At 32.4% G+C, this 17,904-nt stretch overlaps 1 pseudogene; it reads right to left on the reverse strand.

Moving 5' to 3' along the window:
- Positions 1 to 222: 222 nt before the first annotated feature.
- LOC110721538 lies at positions 223 to 7,161 on the reverse strand (annotated as a pseudogene).
- Between the last annotated feature and the right edge of the window lie 10,743 nt (positions 7,162 to 17,904).

Raw genomic sequence — 17,904 nt, forward strand, 5'->3', positions numbered from 1 at the left:
TATAGTATAATTAAAAGTTGATCTCCATTAATTTAGTAATTGAATGTCAAAAAATAAATATATGTTTATATGATAATAAAAAAAATAGAATACATTACGCAAAACTTCGAGTGTAATACGAAGTATCAAACCAAGTTATACATATTTGTTAGTTAGATAATTCATCCCATTCACATATAATAGTTAGGTAGTGGTGAAGTAGTGAAAAATAGGAAATCACTCTAGTTACTTGAGTTGCTTTGGAGTTCTCTGAGCCTGAAAAAACAACAATAATAAATTAAACTCGATAAGAATATAAGATTCATTATTCAAATTCCAAAATCAGGTCTATACAAGATTTTATGCACGAACTATATCCTACAAAGTATAATTTTAGGCAAGGGGAAATAACCTAGCAATTTCGGCTCTGCGCTTAGCTTCTTCAGCCATGGAATGAAGTTCCCTGAAAGAGTGTCTCTCACTAAAAAAACCCTTCATGTCTTCAGCTCTCCTCCCACCATGTTCCGTCCACCTTTCTGCCGCCCATGCCGCCTCCCTTTCTCCCCTTCCAAAGCTCTTTTTATCCCTAAACGCGGTCTATTGCCACCCCAATTCAAATTCATTTTTAAAATAAGTTCGGAAAAAATAAATCTAAAATTTAATACAAAGTAACTAATAAAATAATGTGAATAGTTAGTGTAGTAGAGTACCTTATTATTGAACATTTGATGCCATGCTTTTCCACTAATTGCATATCTAACCGCGAATTTTAAAGGATCTAGAAGCATGTAAGTCATAACGTTGTACAACCATATTACCCCTGTCCATCCCCATCCAATTTTTCTTATTCCCCCCAAATCCCAGTTTGCTTCTGCCGAGATTATGCTAGCAATCTGCATTTCATTACACAATTTCGAGTTATGCCGAAAAGAACACGTACACATATTTGTAGTACCATAATATACTATAGGTACTATATAGTCCAGATTTAATTGTCATGTTGATAGTGTAATTTATGTGAACTAGTAATGTGACAACTAATATTACGTACCAATTGGGCGATGAGGAAGGCGACAACTAGAAGAAAGCCAGGTCTTTCGGTGAAAGACCAACCCCTAGCTCGTGTTACAAAGATAAGTGCCTGACTTATAATGCTAACTTGAAGATAGATAGCTGATGCCATTCTTTCCTTAAGATCTTTTTCAACTCCTGGGGCTGATAAGTTGTGTTTGTATTGATTTAAATCTCTTACTCCAAACTTTTCCTGCTCAAAAAAATATAAACCAATAAAGACTAATTAGGAACAAACATAGTGTTTAATTCACCCTAATTATAGAAAATAATTTAATGTGTGGTCTTGTTACTTGTTAGATTTGTCTATGCGCGGTCTTGTTACTTGTTAGATTTGTCTTCACGTGTATTTTCTTATCACTTGTTAAATCTAGTATTTTAGTATCGAAAATGGCTCCAATTACTTCTCATGTCATCTAATAATCAAAACATGAATGGTAGAATTTTTATAGGCCAGGTTTTAGGTACCGCGAAGAAGCTGGTGTCGGAAGCTGCCCAGTAGAAAACAATAGTCATGGTAGCAAGGTAGCTACCAAGGACAATTCCAGTGGTAAATATTTCCTTGAGGTTCCATCGATCAGGTGTCGGAGACGGTTTCACTCTGTCTTTGGATATGGTCATTATGGTACCTACATTACATTAAAATCATTCATCAGTCATCACATATATTGAATCTAATAATCACAATCTATGCAAGTTGAAAACCACATATCATAAGCTTAATTGATCGTCAAATTTGTAGCAAATGTTTATCAACATACCATCATTAAGGATTGCAATCACTAGAATCATGGTAGGTGGGCAATCAAATTTCCAAATTACACATAGCATCATGAATCCCAACTGCCACATAACAATACATCATCATTAAGAGTATGTTTGCCATGACTTAATATAACGAGCCATATCAAACTGTTGCAATTTTAAAGAAACGGAATAAGTACTATATAAGTTTAGATTATAAGAAATAATGACTAGAAATTAGTTCTTACCACGATACGGATGGTAATGGACACTGCATATATCTGCAGGAAAAAAAAAAAAAAAAAATGAAACTACAGTATCAGGATTCATACTATGACTAAAATGTTTACATGATGCTAAATAATAATTTTCTTGTACGAGTACTCGAGTAGTACCGTGTAGTTTTTCATTCTTTGGAAGATGGAACGGCTTGTAAGAACAGCACTAATGATAACACTAAGCCCGGGTTCAGTTAAAACAATATCGGAAGCACTCCTAGCAGCATCAGTAGAATCATCAACCGCGATACCAATGTCAGCTCTCTTTAATGCAGGGGCATCATTCACTCCATCGCCTGTCATCCCAACAATGTGCTTTCGCTCTTGCAGTATCTTTACAATATTGTACTTGTGTTCTGCAATTGAATTAAACATTTTACGTGAACAAGATAAACATAATATATTGAAAAACCGCTGAAAAATGCAGGACAATTACCAGGAAAAACACCAGCAAAACCATCAGCATTTTCGATTAGTTCTTCGATTGGTGGCATATCAGGACTTCTGTCTTTGTTGTCTCCTAGTATAGTTGAAGAGGGGTACATGTTTGTGCCCATTCCAAGCCTCCTTCCTGTTTCTTTCCCAATCGCGAGCTGATCCCCTGATTTAATTAACAAAAAAGTAATAACAAGCAAAAATTAGGTTCATTTCCCTGCTTTTGAGTTAGATTGTTTTTTTTTAAGGTTGATCAATATAAGTAGCAACCTGTAATCATCTTAACACTGACACCGAGGTCCAGAGCCTTTCTGATTGTTTCAGCACTATCATGACGGGGAGGGTCAAAAAGTGGTAGAAGCGCGACAAATTCCCATGGACCACCTGGGCTCTCTTGGGTACCTTCAGGCACTTCCTACACAGAGTTACAAGAAAATATAATGGCATGGTAAAGTACTATTGTACAAGCAATGATGCCTTAAACAGCTATGCATTTTAAGAAAAATAACATTATATTATACCCTTTTATAAGATGATTAAATCTACTAATGAAACACATTATTCATGGAACAAGATCATGCAGTGGTTACCTGGCGAGCAACACCAAGAGAACGAAGTCCACGATTAGCAAATTTGTCGATAACTGTATGAACTCTACGCTCAATTGCTGATTGGTTATGAGCCAACTCTAGAATCTGTTAAGGTAGACATATTATTAAGGTGGTGAAGCAATGTAAATACAATTTTTTTTTTACTGATTTTCTGAAAATGTTTATACCTGTTCTGGTGCACCTTTGCTAACCCTGTGCATTTTACCAGCTTCATCAATGTAAGTCACGCGGTTCTTTTATCAGTTGGATTAAACGGTAGGAAATGAACCTCTTTGATCCCTTCCCTTGCCTTCTCTCAAAAACATAAAACAACTTAGATCAAAACTCATGTTTCATGTAAGACTACTTGTAACTTCACGTGTATTTATATGTCAACCAAACGACCACCTAGTAGCTAGCCTACACATGTATAAAATATACCTGCTTAGGGTCCGGCAACATTGATACAATAGCACCATCAATAGCATCTTGGTTTTCTGTTCTCGATGCTCTAGCAGCCAATAACACTACCATGTCCTTATCCACACCTTTGGCAAATACCTGCAATAAGCTAATAATGTCACTATTTTGTATAGTACTTAATTTTGTGACATTAATTAAGGAAAGTATACAAAACCTCGATCAAATTTTTATCAACAGTTAGCTTGTTAAGTGTCAGTGTGCCAGTTTTGTCACTACAAAGAACATCCATGCCAGCCATTTCCTCGATTGCTGTCATTCTCTTTGTTATTGCGCCCTGCAAATTAAGACCGTCTTTATCAGCTCACATTTTTTTAAAGCCATGGTCCTAGACTCCTAGGACTTGTGATAGATAGTACACGTGACTATTATTTTTACACGAGTACATATAGTTTTAAACTAAAAAAATACCTGTTGTGCCAAGCGATGTGAGCCAATGGCCATAGTAACAGAGAGAACAGTAGGCATGGCTATAGGAATCCCACCAATAAGCAAGACAAGGAGATTGTCTATGCCAACGCGGTATGGCCTTTGGTGCAATGCATATATTACTATGATTTCAATCAACATTCCAACCGCGATTGAGCATATACAGAAGTTCCCAATTGATGTCAAAACCTGCAGCCCAACAACCGAAAGTTGCACATTATAAGATTACCAATGATTACATAAAAATTAAACAATGCAGCATTAGAATTTAAAAAACGCACTGACCTTTTGGAAATGGCCAACATGATTAGTGTTTTCTACAAGATGAGCAGCCTTGCCAAAGAAAGTATTGATGCCGGTTGCAATAACAACGGCCTCAATCTCACCTTGCTTACATGTTGAGCCTGAATAAACTTGGTTTCCTGGATGTTTAGTCACTGGAAGTGACTCTCCTGTAAGTGCTGACTGTTACATTTTCAGGGAAGCCAATGTCAAGAAAAAAAAAAGTAACAAAACTTTCGAACAATAATTAATAAGTACAAAATTTCTTATACTTGCTAAGAATTATGCTACCAAAAGGCATATTTTGAAAGTCTAAGTTTACATAATTTTTTGTTAAGCGAAATTATTAACCTTGTTAGCCTTTGTGTAAAGTTCAAGTTATAGAGGTTTTTAATATATGATACAAGTCCTAATGTGACATTTTTGGACAATTTTGAAAGGCGTATATTTGTACATAGCCTAATGCAAAGCTAGCTAGTAATTGTTGGTCGTCTTGTTTGACAATTAAGTAACATCTAGCCAATAGAAGTTCGTATTAGCTTACAAACATTTGTGTTCTCTTACAAAGAACGGTTGTCTTGAATATGGTAAATATTATCTTGGTAAAATCATTACACTATATCTTGTTCGACCATTCATAGAGTTTAGTCGATACCAAACACCAAATGAACCGTAATAATCATAAATTCTTATGTCGTGGTCTTTGGATGTCGAATTTATAGACATGTGTACCACTATATCTACTCCGTACATGAGAAGGATTTTTCTTTATTATTTTCATTTTGTCACGGTCTTTTAATTTCAACAATATGTAGAACCACTATTATATTGATCCTTTCATTATAAAGACAGATGAAGATAATGAAAGACAAAATACATTATCATTGCATGCTTAACTACATGTATAGCACTTTAGCCGGCTGAGTGACTGACCAAAAATTAAATAAATAAAAATAACCAAATAAAATACAGATTGGCCAATGTATAATACTATAATGTAACAATTATATAAGAAGATAATTAACCTGGTCAATTTTGAGAGGATCACCATTAAGAAGACGTGCATCAGCAGGTACAATATCTCCAAGTTTGATGCTAATAATATCCCCTGGTACCAATCTTGTTGCATCATCTTCATTCCACTCCCCATCTCTTAGGACCTACTTAAATTTATTTATTCTTATTAACGATTCTGATTAACTAATACGTTACAATACGACAAGTTTTTTACAATTACTTTCCAACACGTAAAAGTAAAACTTTATATGTTGCAATATTTATGAAACAGAAGAAATATAACACTGATATATGTACCTTAGCTTTTGGGGCCAGACGAGCCATAAGAGCGGCCGCTGCATTGCCAGCATTGTTCTCTTCTATGTAACTGATTGTTGAGTTTACCAGCAGCAGCACTATTATTCCTATAAAATCTGGATAATCTGGTCCTTTCCTCTGTTTTTTTAATTAAAAAATAAAATACACCCAATAAATTTCCTTCAGTATCATAACATTAAAATTTTGTACGTATCTAAATGTAACACTCCATCAGTCGTACTCATTTTAGATTAAATACTGATGATAAACAAATGTAACTTTTACTACTACTAATATTAATAAAATTAAATTAAAAAAAGGAAATAAAACAGAGGAAAACAGAGTAACAATTCATTTTTCTGGTTTTATTTTTTATGACATTCGGTGTGGCAAATTTTATAATAACCTAGATGCTAAATAAAAACTTGTAGGTCTAATTTCATATTGGATCAAAGTTAAATAAATTTACCGAATTTTATAACATATGGAGTACAAAGTACTTGTAGTATAAATCATACATGAAAAAGTGTGGTGTCAAAAACACCTTTGAACTTTTTTTTAATGTGAAATCCTTAAATCAATTTAAAACTTTTGCTTATATATGAGAAGTCGACGTAAAATTAACATCATGAGAGTTGAGAAGAGGAAGAGAGTAAAGGTAGTAATTACCCCTCCATGAGCAAGGGCCAATAGCCATGATAGCAGCAATTTCCATGACCCATGATAGAGGATTCCACATAAATCCCAAGAATTTCAGTAATTTGTTCTCCTGTCAACCAACAAAATTTCCCATGCAAATTCTTAAATCATACAAAGTAGTAATAATGTACTATACATTTTGGAAAATTCATATAACACAAATCAAACGAACATAACACTTTGCTAATAGATATTAATTACTCCCTCTATTTCAAAATCATAAGACACGCTTGATTTGGAATTCATCTATAACAATTTGTGTTAGATTAAAGGCTAGAATCAAATTATCCGCCATCTCTACCATGCCTCGGCGGATACAAAAAGGATAGAAAAGAAAGTTCGTAATTTTATGAGCTAAATTGAAACATGTTTATTATATCTGGACAACATAAGATAAAAACGTGACCTACTCTTAACCATTATTCACCCACTTGCCTTTTTCTCCTCAAGTTTGTTGTATCCGTATTTTGCAATTCTTTGCTCAACTTCATCAGAACTTAACCCATTTCTCGTACATTGAAGACTCTCAAATACTTCTTCAATTGGTACATTTTCCTGCACATAAAGTACATACAAACAAAATTATCTACATTTACAACAATCATATGCCAATTTGCCAAAAAAAAAAATGTAAATTTAAATGAACACCAACTAATATATTACCAAATCAACATCTTCTGCAGCTTCACGAGTTTCCTCTAACTTGGAAGCCATGTTTAAGCCCTCCAAAATCTCTCCTTCCACAAAAATTTTCGACGAAAATCTGCCAAACGAACAATGTTTTAGCAATTTCTTCATAACTAGACGTTCTAAAAATTATAGAAAAACAGAACCCTTATTAATCTTCTTTACATGTTTTATCCCCGTCCATGGCTTGGCCCAACTTATTTTATATCTAATATACATGTTATGGCTCATTTATTTTTCAAACATTGAATAAATGCACTTATTTGATCAATGCTTCATCTTTTAATGGAAAGGGAAACTAATCAAAGATTAGATTTTTCATAATAATAATAATAATAATAATAACTTACATGTAACCGGAAAAAACTTTATAACATGTGATAGATGCAATAAAATGTTGCATTTAACACTTGCATATAGTACATTAATTTACACTCTAGTATTTCTTTTTCTAAACCAAATCTCAAAAAAAAAAAAAAAAAGCAATATAATACCTAAATCAATGCTGTGAAGATTAGTTTCTCAGCAAAAACATGAAGCTAGCACTAAAAAATGAATCAAATAATGAGAGGTAAAAAAGCTAATTTTATCTATTTAAAAAAAAAAAATTGATTGATAATTTGAATTAAGTTACGTTGATAGATATTTATATGATCTTTGAAACTTTTACATCAACGAATCTTAATAATATAGAATTGGGCAGTTCTAATTTATTTATTTAATCTAAGTTTCAATTTATCATATCAAGAAAGTACTCCGTAGCATATTAGCCGGCCCACTATCAACGCATGCGGGGAGTTCTTCAACTGACCAAAAACCCACGTCAAGTGAAAGTCATTAATTAAAATTTCAATTTGAATAAATTAGTACACTAAGTATATCCGTTGTCTAAGAAAGTACAAAATCTAAATATTCCGTACATGGTAAATGAAATGTCTTTATTATTTAAACAAAAAATACCGCTAAGTTTTAATCCATACTCGTGTTGTACCAAGAATCAAATGCCATGACAATTTTTCTAAATAATATGAACTTTTTATGGAGTAGTTAGACATAATTAAGTATGGTATTATAATATTTTTTAATGGTATAAATATGTCATGATATTTTTTTGGTAGTACAAACAGAGTTTTATACACTACGTAAATTGCATCCCAATGAACAATCTTTAGTACTCCGTGATCAATTGTGCAATAAATTATTTTATGCAATTCATCAATTATCTGACCATTGCACTTTCTTGTCGCTATACGATAGCAACATGAATACTCGTTTTTTTTTAAAAAAAAAATTTTATTTTATTTTATTTATTTATTTGGTAAGAAAAATGGGCTCACTTGAAAGAAGGGAGAAAAGGGAAATCCCTCAAGTAATTAAATAAATCCCATGAGATTTAGGAGGGGAGCGACACCACTACTCTACCCCCTCAAACTTATAACAATATAAAATTCTTGTGAGGTATTCTTTAAATTCCCCAAGGATGTTGGATCATGGGCGATGATACTGAAATACAAGTATATAAGCTTTGGTATTTCATTTTTTTGTTCAATTAATTGCAAAAGTTCCAAAAAATATTAAATAAAAAAAATATTGTAAGTGCCAATGGTTTGATTGTTAAAAATAAGCTAATAGCTAATCTAGAAAAATATTGTAATTTCTACTTAAAGCTATTTTACAATATTCTAGAATAGGCTTAAGAAAATATCTAGAAAAAATCTAAGAAAAAATCTAGCCCAGAGGGAAGTCCTAGATAATGTTAAGTCACCTAGAAAGATCTAGAGTAAAGGTATAGTAATATGTCGGTGGAAAGAACCGACTTACACCTACTATAAATAAGAGTAGGAGTAGCCATGCAATGTAATTCACTTCATGCAATAATAATTTCATCCTTGCAACCCATCACGTACTACTTCCACTTCTATTTCCAACATTGATTTGTGCATTAAAAAACGTAATATTGATCTTCATATATATTGCAATATTTATGTAACAGATAAAATATAATACACTGTATAAGAGATGTGGTCATAATGGAATGGTAAGCATAATTGATTCATTTGATTGATGAGATTTGCTTTTACAAACGAAAATAAAATTACAATAAGAGTTGAATGAAGTTATTCATGACCTTCTTCTTTGATTTTTGAGGCTTTTGTCTGATGTGCTTGAGCATTATCCCTTATCATCCTCTAATTTCTTACAGCTTATTCAATATCCAAAATACATACTCCCTCCGTTCCTGAAAGTTTGACTCACTTTACATTTACGTGGTCTCCAATGAATATCTTTGACCATGAACATTTTCGGCTATGTATAAGTGAAAATTATAAAAAAAAAATTGATATTTGGAAAATTTATAATAAGTGGAATCTAATAAGATCTCATATGCTAATTTATTTATATTGTATAAGCCATAGAATGTGGTCAAAGTTATTTTATTTTGACTCTATGAGTAGTAAGTGAGTCGAACTTTCAGAAACGGAGGTAGTATATTAAAACTAAAAATTATAAATAAACAAACAAACAAATAAATAAAAAGCAAGGAAGATCCTTACCATGATTAACCACACTTATTTTCAAAATGTTGATGAGCTTCATGAAAAAATGCAATAGCACATGAATGAAAAAAAAAAAAAAAAAGTGTTAGCGTAGGAATTCGAATGAAATCACTTAATAAATATAAAAAAATATTCATTCCATCAAAATTAAATGATGAAATGAATTATAAGTATGTACTAATGTATATACCTGACTCATTCCATTAAACTTTAATTTACAAATGTTACCCAATATCTTAAATATAATTGGATTTGTATCGTTGTACACTTGTATTCGGACTCCTTAAAAACTAGCTTGAAGAGAAAAGAAAGACAAACTACGTAACACATCCCTTTATAAAGTTGGATATATAAGGTGTCTCCAACGACAAGAAGTTATGCAAGCACATATATTTATAACCATGCATTATAGCATAGCATGGCATGCATAAAAAATGCATTATTTGTATAAGATAAATTTAAAAAGGGGTAGCTATACATTTGACTCATAAAAACTGCTTTCCATAACTTTTGCATGACCATGCTTCATCAAAACCTCCTCGTTAGCATATATAGTTGATGTTGTCTATCTTTGGCAGCGAAGGTAGCAGTGCAGAGCGCCGTCACCGACATTCCTACCTCTTGCATTCAATGAACCATCAACAACAAGTCCTGTGGCTGCAGGGTACACCTGATTTAACGGGATATGCATAAAATTTTGTATCTTTACCCTACCTAACATGTCCTAATTAAGCATATTATTAAAGGGCAATGACGACTTCAAATAATCTAATACTGCAAGTGATACATTCAGTCCTGATATTGAGTTTTCATCGTTCATCAGAAATCCAAATTGCATGTTCCATCATTAAGGAACTACAATAAGTGGCAAAACAATTGCTAACTAATTAAGAGTCATTGGGAATTGAACATGTATTTTGGATGACAAATGAAGGGTGAAAACTCATAATCAAAACTTTAATTATGTATCACATGCGGTATTAGGTTATTTAAAGTCGTCAATACCCTCTAACAATATGCGTAACAATGACATGTTGAGTAGGTTAAATGTACAAAATTTAATGCCTATTGTCAGGTGTATCCAAACATTTACCCTGCATCCACATGGCCCATTGTTGATGGTTCATTGATTCTAGAGGTTGGACGTACAAAGTGACGACGTTCTTGCTCTGCTACGTTCGCTACCAGAGATGGAAAACATCAGCATATGCTAACACCAATGAAGACAAAGTTTAGGAAATCAACAATATATATCGAGTGGTCAGATTATAAGGGAACTTGTGGTTAATTAGATGAAGCACAATCATGTGAAAGATATGGTTACAATTTGTTTATGTAAAATGAATAGTTCTTTAAAATTAAACTTATACAATGCATTTTTTAATGCATATTATATACTTCGTATATATATACATACACACATAGACAGCAATGTTGCGACATAGGTCAATCCTATATCTACAATCAATTGCATTAAATTTTGTTCGATTTCAAAATTACATTAGATCGAAAGGCTCCCTCATGGAATGACTCAAAAATGATGTAAAAAGGGTATTCATCAATGTCAATTCGTATCAACAATGATCAAGGTTTTTCCCAATTAGAAGATTATTTATACAATTTATATTGTATTTACTAGTTTTGATTTCTATTGTAGATGTTGTTCGACTTTTTTACTAATGAACTAATTTTAATTCAAAAAAATAAACCTTGTCCATAGAAGAAAGGAAAGTTAAAATTTTCATGGTTCAAGGCCTTTGAGTCATTATTTTAGCTATTTTTAGAACTATACTGAAAATATAGTAGTCTAGGTAATTAGTAATACTAAATTAGTCATTTCAATAAAAGATCTAAATTGTTGAGTATAATACTTTAAGCAGGGATATTATTACATTTGTTGATTCTAAGTAAACCATCTAACACCAACTATTACATTAAAACTAACTTGCTCAAAAAAGAATCAAATTGACATAATTTAATAAAGAGTGATGAGAGAAGAGCTGAGGGAGACGACATAATTGAGGAATTTTTTTCCTAATTTTAACTTCATTGTGACGTCATTTATGCCAATTCCAAACTTTTTGTGAACACATTAATTTCAATGGAACTAAAGATACATGTTGTTGTCAATAAATGTATGGAATACATATATATACATATATACATTTACATACATATATATATATATATATATATATATATATATATATATATATATATATATATATATATATTCTTGGCTATTTTTTCACTATAAATAAATTTAACATTTTAAATAACGCCTAAATAATGCAAATTATATATATAGTTGCACAGGGCTTAAACAAGTAATGATAAAGTAAAGATATTTATCATATTATTATGTTTCTTTGTAATAACATTATATTTACCTCAGTGGCATATTTTTCTCCTGAGGAAGAGGCAACACCATCCATCACACTGTAATCTTTGATGGATAATCCTTCCACTTTTAATTTGCATCTGTGTAGTTTAATTGTGAAAAAATGAAAGTATGCATTAGAAAGGTATAAATAAATAGATGCTTAAAGATCAATAACAATTGCAATGTCAAATCTTGAGACATGATAATTATCAAAACTACTTTCTATATATGATTCGAATTTAATTATTATTGTTGTTGATAGCCTTCATTAATTAATGATACGGATAAATAAAGGTTTTTTTTTGTTTTTGCGTATTTAGTAGAGCTAGTCTACTATACGGTTGTTATGACCGTTAATAAGTAGGCTAATGTTGCTGCTCCGGTGCTCCGTACTAAGTGTAACCTTGGTTTACAAGAAAAAATATATATTGTTAATTTTGTTATACAGTCATTTTGAAATGAAAAAATTACTAATTTTATGAACATATTCAAGATCTAGACTTGCAAAAATAAATAAATAAATAAAAATAATAAGATGTAAAAATATTTATTATTTGATTATAAATATATTATACTAAAGTCTAACTGAAAATTACATATTTAAATCAACCTGAAGAGGGTAATTGCCGGGAAAAAAAAATAGGAACATATGTACACAAATTACAAGAGTAATTTAATAATTAATTTAGTCATTTATATAAATTGGTAAGTAAATCATCATATCATCAAATATTCATGTATAAAAGATGATTGTAGATAACAAAATAAAAATTGAACCATTGAAAGGCCAGGTACATATAAGAATTTATACCCGATTAAAAACTAGATTTATTCCACGAAAAATCAAGCGCATCTAATCAGCCAAAAGAAAGTTGGAAAAATTGGCCGCAACAACAACAACCATGATAAAGGTGCGTGTAACATCACAACCTTTTAAGAGTGATGCTACATGTATACAATAAAGGTCGTGTAGCATCACAATCTATATATTTATGTTGTTATGTGCACCCAAGTGCATAGTTTGTGATGTTGAGTGCACCCTCGAAAGGTTATTGTGCTGCTACACGCACCTTTTTCATGGTTGGTGTTGTTGCGGCCAATTTTCCCAAGAAAGTTTCGTCGAAGGATTTTTATCAGAGTGATCCAACTTTTTTTTTTAAAAAAAAAAAAGAAAAAAGAAAAATCTTTGAAGGAATTAAAGTTAGGAGGAAGAAGAATAGGTTAGGAAAAAGAGAGGAGGGAAGAAGAAGAAGAGATGGTTTGTTTTTATGCAATAGTATGAAAATTAGAGCTATTTATAAAGAATAACTAAGATTAGGGTTTGCATTTTGACAACCTTAGGTGGCTCAATGAGTTCTAGTGGATAGGATAGACCAACTGTGTGTAAAATGGAAAATGACATTCCACGTCAATCTTACATAGTTTTATTTAGCACAAGAAAACTATGTAAGAAAATTCATCTCTTATTTATTTTTAAAAATAATATCTATTCATTCTATAATGGGTTGATTATTTTAGGATAACAAAATAAATGTGTTCCCACGAAAAATATGTAAGAAAATTCATTTATTAATTTTAAAAAAACAAAACCTATTCATTCTATATTGGTTTGATTCTCTTAGGATAACAAAAACAAATGTGTTCCCACGAAAACTATGTAAGAAAGTTCATTTATTAATTTTTAAAAATAACATCTATTCATTCTATATTGGGTTGATTCTTTTGGGATAACAAAAATAAATGTGTTCCCACTTGATAAGGTAAGAAATTAAACTCACAAGGTAACAAATGATATACTAGGATGTACCAAATCTTTGAATAATAGCAATAACAATAATACATGCAATCAACATAGAATAATAAAAAGATATTGCCTTTGTTCTGTAAAGAAGTTCTTTTGGTTTACCGATTTACCTATATGTAATTAATTTTTATTTGTAGAAATTTTAAGTTTTGGCGTAAATATAATGTCAATATGATAATCCAATGTCACATAGGCCGGCATTTACTTTGTAAATTGTTATTTTTCTTGTCTCATTGTAATTGACGATCAATACATACATAAATAAGATCAATACATACACAAATAAGATTATCAATTGGTAAAAAGAATATCAATGCATAGATTCGTTTGTAGTGGTTTGAAATTCTTAGGTGTGCCATTCTTAGGTGTGCCCAGGTATACAGTAAAGGTATACATACATTTGCTAATATACGGAGTATATACTTCATGATATATAACTTTCACAAACTTGACATGAATGCAACCTATGTATATATAACATCCATTTTATAAACGAATAAGGTCTACGATTATGTGAAAACTCTGTTCAAATAAAGCGGATAGTCTTATTTATCCCATATCCAACTCTCTCTCTATTATTCCCTTTGTTTCAATGCTTAGATATTATTCAAAAATTTTTTTTTACTTTGATCACTAACATCTCTTTAAATTAATTTCAAAATTATTCTTAATCAAAGTTCTACCTTGATACATACTACTGAAGCTAATATTGCTTTATATTATGAAAGGGAAGGAGTACATTGTTATAACCCAAACACCAAGCTTCCAACTCTAATCCAAATTCATTGTTTTTTCAATCCAGACCCTACATGGCCCATTAGAAAATTATAATTTTATCCTACGTAGCGCTTTAAAAATAATAATCTTACGTGACGCTCTAATAATTTTTAAAAATTATAATCCTACATGGCACGTTAATTATAATGCTACGTGACAACTCTATAATCTCGGGGAAAAAACTCTCCTTTATATATAATAATAATAATAATAATAATAATAATAATAATAATAATAATAATAATAATAATAATATATTAGGTTTTTTTTTCTTTCTAGTATTTTCTAGGATTTAGGTCTCAGTCTGCTTTAACGATTGGGCCTAAATTATCACGAAGTTTAGGCCTTTATTTATTTATTTTATTTTATTCTATTTTTCTACCAAGATGAGTTTTGCAGCTGCATAATAGGGTTTTTTTTTCTTTCTTTCTTTTTGAAGAACCGTATAACCTTACCTTTTTGCAAGTACTTCGCATAATAAAACTAGTAATTACTCCGTATATGGTCTGATCATATTATGAAAGTACTATGTTAGGGTAAACTTTTCTATTGTTGTTTCATTTTTTTTTTTCAATTCCCCTGTTTATTACTTCGTATAACCTTTCTTTGTTTATTTATACATGCGTCTTTCTTTATCTTTTAGTTTTAGGCGTAACGCACGGTAGTACGGTACCCTACCCACTCTTATATAATTCAATATTTAAAAATCCTTGTAATTACAATCATGCCCCTGAGCCTGGTATTGACTATTGAGTATACGTTATGACAGCCTCCTCACTGCAATGCTAAAATTAAAAAAAAAAAAAAAAAAAAAAAAAAAGGATTGGGTGGGTGGCTGATATATTTTACTTGTTGGCTAATATGTTTTATGTGTTAGTTGATACTCCCTCCATTTCGTATTAATCGCAACAGTGGGGTGTTCACAAAGTTTAAGAAAATTTATAGGGTGAGGCCCAAAAAAGGATTTATTATAATATAAAGTATTGTTAGTAGGACAAAGAAATAATTAAAAAGCAGTGTAAATGGGGTTGGTAGGAAAAATAAATCATAAATTTTTTGTAAAAGTGGGTTAATGGGAGAGAGAAATTATAAAATAATGGTGGATTCTTTCCAAATATAAAAGTGTTGCAATTAATACGAAAAGGATGTAAAAGAAAAATGTTGCGATTAATACGAAACGGAGGGAGTATGTTTCATTTGTTTGCTGATATGGTATTTGTGTTGGCTAATATATTCCTTTTGTTGGTTGATATGTTTTTTTTTTTAATTTTTTTTGGATATGTTCCTTTTGTTGGCTGCTATCAGACATTAGTTGGCTGATATATTTCTTTGGTTAGCTGATATCATTATTTTGTTGGTTGATATGTATATTTTAATTGTTGGCTTATATGTTTCATTGTGTTGGCTGATGTGTTTATTTTGTTGGCTTACCTATTGTTTTTGTTTGCTAATTTCATCCTTTTGTTGGCTGATATGCTTCAGTTGTTGGCTGATATGTTTCGTCTCTTGGCTGGTAAGTACCTTTTGTTGTCTGATATATTCCTCTTGTTGGTTGATATGTATATTTTGTTGGCTGATAGGTTCCTTTTGTTGGCTGATACGTTTTTATTAATGTTTGATATGTCCATAATATTGACTGGTATCAGACATTTATTAGCTGATATGTTAGTTTTTTTGGCTTATATGCGTCATTCTCCTTCTCCCTTTTTTTTTATAGAACGTCATTCTCCTTCTTCTTCTCCTTTATTCCTCACTTACTCTTAATTTCCTCACGCCAAATCCTCACGCCGCCCCTCAGTCCTTCGATCTCCTTCGTTCCTCACTTCCCCCTAATTTCCTCCTCCACAAATCAGTCCGGCCACCCCCCGCCACGTCGTTTTTGCCGCCGTCGTTCAAGCCTACGCCAGGTCGCCGCCACTGAACCCAACAGCCACCGTTCCAGCAGCCACGGCCAGCCGCGCAGCCAGGCGGAGTGCCCAACCACGCAAACCAGCAGCGAACTCCACCGTATCAGCCGCTGCTTCACATCTAGGGTTTCTAATCGCGAATCGGCATTTTCATATCGTCATCGTCGTCAGCAATGGAGTCGTCATCGTCATCATCGTCGTCTTTATCGTCATCTCCTCCGCCACCGCACGAAACATATTGGGTGCGGACCGCACCCAATTGTTTGTGAAAAAGACCGCACCTAATTGTTTGTGAAAAAGACCACACCTAATTGTCCGTGGAAAAAAAAAAAGGAAAAATTGCCCGGAATAATCCCACCTTTGGGGCGTCCGCTAAAAATAATCCCACCTTTGGGTTATTTTTAAATAATCCCACCTTTACCTTCAATCTGCTCCCAATGGTCCCACATGACTGGTTACATGTTAAAAAGGGGTTTTTTTTTAAGTACACGTGTCACCATACAATTTGTCTAAAATTTTAAATTAAAAAAATGAATTTAAAAAAAAAAAGGGGATTCAGCCAGCCACCACCTCCACCAGCCCAGCCGCCGCACTTGGTCATCGAATTGCAGCAAATCGGATCGGAGCTTGTGGCTAAGGAGAGTGACAAAGGCCGAAATTGTGGCGAGGGATTGTGAAGGAGGCCGGAATCGGAACGAAGATGGGGTTTTCGAGGGTGGCGAGATGATTTTATGGACTGGAAAAGGGACAAGGGAAGAGGAGAGGGCCGAAAACGTGGCGGGGGAAGGAGGTTAGGATCGGGACGGGGAAAGGTTTCGAAGGTGTTTGGTGGTTCAAGGGGAGGGATACGGCGGTCGGCACGTTCAAGGGGGGGTACGACGGTCGAAACCTGGGGTTTTCGAGGGTGGAGGTTGCCTAGTTTCGTGAGGGAGGGGGTTTGGTGCTTCAGGGGTGGGGATCTTGGTGACCAGAGCCACGGGGCAGGGGTGTAGGGGCGGTGGGGAAGGTTTGGGCTGGTGGTGGTTTTAAATAATTATTAATTTTATTTATGTTTTTCTTTAAAAAATAATTTAACTTTTTTTTTAAATTTTTTTTTTTTTTGTCAAATCATAGGCTGACACGTGTCAAGTAACTTATTATAACAAGTTACATGACCGATTGGGACCATTTTGAGCGGATCAATATCAAAGGTGAGATTATTTAAAAATAACCCAAAGGTGGGATTATTTTTAACAGAAGCCCCCAAGGTGGGATTATTCCGAACAATTTTTCCAAAAAAAAAAAAAAAAGTCGTATTGCAATAGGTGGGCTATTGCAACAAGTTTCAATAGTCCAAGATGACTTTTTTTCAATGTAGTAAATTGTTGCAAATCTTGCAATACTCAAATATATCTTTGTTGAAGTTGGTTTAACAACAAACAAAAATTAGTAATGAATTTAGTGACGATATTAAGGAATTTTTAAGAGAGAAAATAAAAGGACAAACA

This window comes from Chenopodium quinoa, unplaced genomic scaffold, assembly GCF_001683475.1.
Source record: "Chenopodium quinoa cultivar QQ74 unplaced genomic scaffold, ASM168347v1, whole genome shotgun sequence".
NCBI classification, from domain to species: Eukaryota; Viridiplantae; Streptophyta; class Magnoliopsida; order Caryophyllales; family Amaranthaceae; genus Chenopodium; species Chenopodium quinoa.